We start from the raw sequence: 4,188 nt of genomic DNA on the forward strand, positions 1-4,188 counted from the left end.
TGGTTGCTAACCGTTAACTGGCTAGGTGACTTCTCTGTAACCTATACTACGAGTTGTAGTCTCTGGAACTCCTGTGTTTAAACTGGGATTTAGGGATAAACCATTTGAAATCTTTCATGTAGGATATATAACATTTATTTTTACCGTTATTTCAATGTTGTTTAAATACTCCTCGTTGATTTTATTGCTCTAAAATAAGCCTGCTGTATTTTACTTTTTATTCCACAAAATTGCGTACTGTTTATCCACGATAAATTGAAAATTTGAGCTGTCACTGTCTGGAACGGCTGTGCCCCCGCACTCTGGTGTTGAGGGTAGAAGAGTGGTGAGGGAAGGGTGGCATCGGCAGTTTATAGCAGTGCTGGCACCGCTACCAGCGCTTTGTGCTTAACACGAAATCGGAGGCGACATTCATGGAAATATTGTCCGCTTAAGTGATACTTCCATCGGATCGGAAATCGCCTGATTTCAACATATCTATGCTCAGAGTTTTACCTATAACTTATGCATTATTTATTTACCGATACTCATGGAAAATGAAAGTAAATGAATGTAAAACATACGATACTAAGAATCGAAAGTCAAAAACTGAGTTTTTGAATCTGTTTGCACATTGTGTTTATTAAACACAGTGCAACAGTAATGTTTATAAATTGTACTTAAGAATTCTCAAAATTATGTTCACTAAAGATCACTGTCATTTGTGTTTGATTCAAGATCATCATCATCATCATCATCGCTTGAGGCCGTGGTATTGACGATAACTTCATTGATGTCATTTCCATCTCGAGTCCAATTGGCCTACTCTTGCTCCAACTGCTGTACTTTCCTGCAGTCACCTTGCCAGTCCTGCGCAGTAATTGAAAGAAAAGCATTAACGAGATTCTGCAATCTTCCTTCAACATGTCACCAGTGAACAGTGCTGCTTTTCTGGGGGAACGCTGGGGAATGCGTGCCCCTAAGCTTTTTCGCTGACAAAGTAATTTTTTTACGATGTTGAGAACTTGGAAGAGTGCCTAAGGTTTATTTCACGCACGTAAATTTTTTATTTCATTTGTTCGTGTTGGTAATTGCAATACGAACGACAACAGTGCAGTTTTTGGTGGGAAAAGGTTAAAATATGTGTTCGGTAATATTTCCTTGTATTGTTTTGTATGTCGGAGGGTTGATTGGACTCACCTGTTTCATTTGAGGTGTACGATACAATTTTCTTTTATTGTTCAGGGGTTGATAGGAATCACATGCTTCATTTGAGGTGATGTCAACTGAAGTGTTCGATACCACATTCTCTTGTGTATTTGGGTGTTTCTCGGTATCGCCTGCTTCATTTGTGCTGTAAGTCAACTGAAGAGTCCGATACCATTCTTCTTGTAGTTCGACATGTTGATGACGTCATGTCTAAAAGCAGTGTACCCTCAAACTTTTTTTCAGAAAAAAAGCACTGCCGCAGTGACATGTTCTCTTTAAAATTGTGTTTTATTTTAGGCCATGCCAAATCTATCAAATTCAGATCGCAGTTGTATGGCAGTAATAGAACTACTTTGTGGCCTCCGCTCTCAGCAGTTTTATTCACAACGTACACTTTCACAGCTGATTTGCTTTCCTTTATTTTAGTTAGTAGTTCGCTGCAATTTATTTGTCTGTCTGGCAATCACTCTTAATATCATAATCCTGAAATCATATTTATTAGGCAGTCTGACGACTTTACTCCTGTGGTATTGTACATTATCCATCCAATCAGACGTCCGCTAGTTTCGTACACTTCAAGAATTTGGCAAGTTTGTGGAAACAGTTCCTTGCATGAGATTTCCTGACAAATTAAAACTATGTGCTAGACCAAGTTTACAGCTTCGATTCCCGATCCGGCAAACAGTTTTAATTTGCCAGGCAGTTTCATATCAACGCAAACTCCGCTGCAGGATGAGAATTCGTCCTAATTTCTTATATCTTCCTGCGAGAACTTGTCAAATTTGCCATTTCGTGGAAGTTTCCTCAAACTTACAGAAGTTGTGCGTTTTCAGTAGGCCTATCGGTGCGAAAATACCAGTGTCGAAAAGGAGAATGACACATAGGCAGAGGGCCAAGACAAATCTACTATTAGAACCCCTAAACACCTATAATTGGCACCATCAGTCAAGGAAATCCGAAATGAGATTACCAATCAATTTATTTCACCAGAAGGTAAGTGGAACTGTAGTACAGATGTCTTTAAATTTTAGCTGTTTTTTTTTTTTTATTTAATGTTACTGTAAACATGAATGCACTACATTTGTGATAAAAGTAGCAAATACTGCTAGCAAAACTCTAAGAGTAATTAAAATGCAGTCTGTTGGTGACGTACTGTGCAATGCTTTTGTTTCCTGCTATAGAATATTTGATTATACATTAGACAACAGACGTTTGAAATTTGCATATGACAGGCTCAAAGTATTTAATCTAAGTGTAATGCTTTGATTTTAGTTAAATAATTAGTGCTTCTTGGTAACATAAATATGTACTCTCCAAAATTATTTGTATTTTTTTTTAATTTTTGTGTTACGCCATGATTTTTATTCATTTATAATATGCAACAACAGTGGCGACTGCTCTGGTTTTTAAGAATAACTGCATTTCTGCAACAAGTGCGTGCAGAAAGTTCCTGAAATAAACTTGCCCTAATGACTTGAAGAATTCAACTAGAGAAGTTTTTCTTCTAATGTAAATGCCCCAGCAACAGCAAGTGCTTACTGAAGTTACTTGCTAGTGGATGCAGGCGTTTCGTAATATTTCGCGTCTGGGTGCAATTTCCCCCCCCCCCCCCCCCACACACACACACACTTTGAAAAGCTGCTAGGCAGTTGAATTTTAAGTGATGAATCGTGGTGTCAGCGCTGTTCATCCTTCGCTATATGTTCGTGGTATAAAGGACGTTTGCAGGTCCAACGGCTGTTTGCACAAAAAGAGGCAGCTCGCAGCGATCTCGATCTACCGTCACAATCCTGTAAAATGAATGGGTATGACAGAAGAGAGGGATGAGAATTCTCAATTTGCATAAGCGACAGGTTCTGCATATTGGATATAAAACGACACTACAGTACCACGCACAAAGAATTTAAACGTTTAGTTGACAATGAAAGAGCAAGGAATTACAACTGTCGACAGACGTGATTTATTGTTCTGTACATCAAGAGGCAATTTGTGCTAAATTTGCAGGCATGGTTCACGTAAATAAATTGTTGGTACAAATAGTACAGTTTCTGAAGTCGCACACATTACTTCATTGTCAGTTGCAACAGTTTTCTGTGGAACTGAACGAAGAGTATGGAGGCTTCATACATTGCTGAAAAGTACGTTGGTTAACTCAAGGGCACGACTGGAAAGATTTTTTTTTATTTAAAACGTGCATTTGTTGAATATATGATGGGGAAAGGAATGGTAGGAACGAAAATTGACATCTGGAATGGACTGCAGATGTCGCATTTTAAGTGGGCCTGACTACTCGAGGTTTGAAGAATTCATTCTGGCCTTGAAAGAATTATAATAATAGTATTTATAAACATGCCCCCCCCCTCCCCATGAACTATGGACCTTACCGTTGGTGGCAAGGCTTGCGTGCCACAGTGATACGGACAGCCATGCAGTAGGTGCAACCACGACGGACGGATATCTGTTGAGAGGTCAGACAAACGTGTGGGTCCTGAAGAGGGGCGGCAGCCTTTTGAGTAATTGCAGGGGCAACAGTCTGGATGATTGACTGATCTGGTCTTATAAAATTAACCAAAACGGTCTTGCTGTGCTGGTACTGCGAACGGCTGAAAGCAAGGGGAAACTACAGCCGTAATTTTTCCTGAGGGCATGCAGCTTTATGTATGGTTAAATGATGATGGCGTCCTCTTGGGTAAAATATTCCGGAGGTAAAATAGTCCCCCATTAGGATCTCCAGGAAGGGACTACTCGGGAGGATGTCGTTATCAGGAAAAAGAAAAGTGGTGATCTATGGATCGGAGCGTGGAATGTCAGATCCCTTAATCAGGCAGATAGGTTAGAAAATTTAAAAAGCAAAATGGATAGGTTACAATTAGATATAGTGGGAATTACTGAAGTTCGGTGGCAGGAGGAAAAAGACTTCTGGCCAGGTGAATACAGGGTTATAAATACACAATCAAATAGAGGTAACGCAGGAGTAGATTTAATAATGAGTAAAAAAAA

The sequence above is a fragment of the Schistocerca nitens genome, chromosome 1 (assembly GCF_023898315.1).
Source record: "Schistocerca nitens isolate TAMUIC-IGC-003100 chromosome 1, iqSchNite1.1, whole genome shotgun sequence".
NCBI lineage: Eukaryota > Metazoa > Arthropoda > Insecta > Orthoptera > Acrididae > Schistocerca > Schistocerca nitens.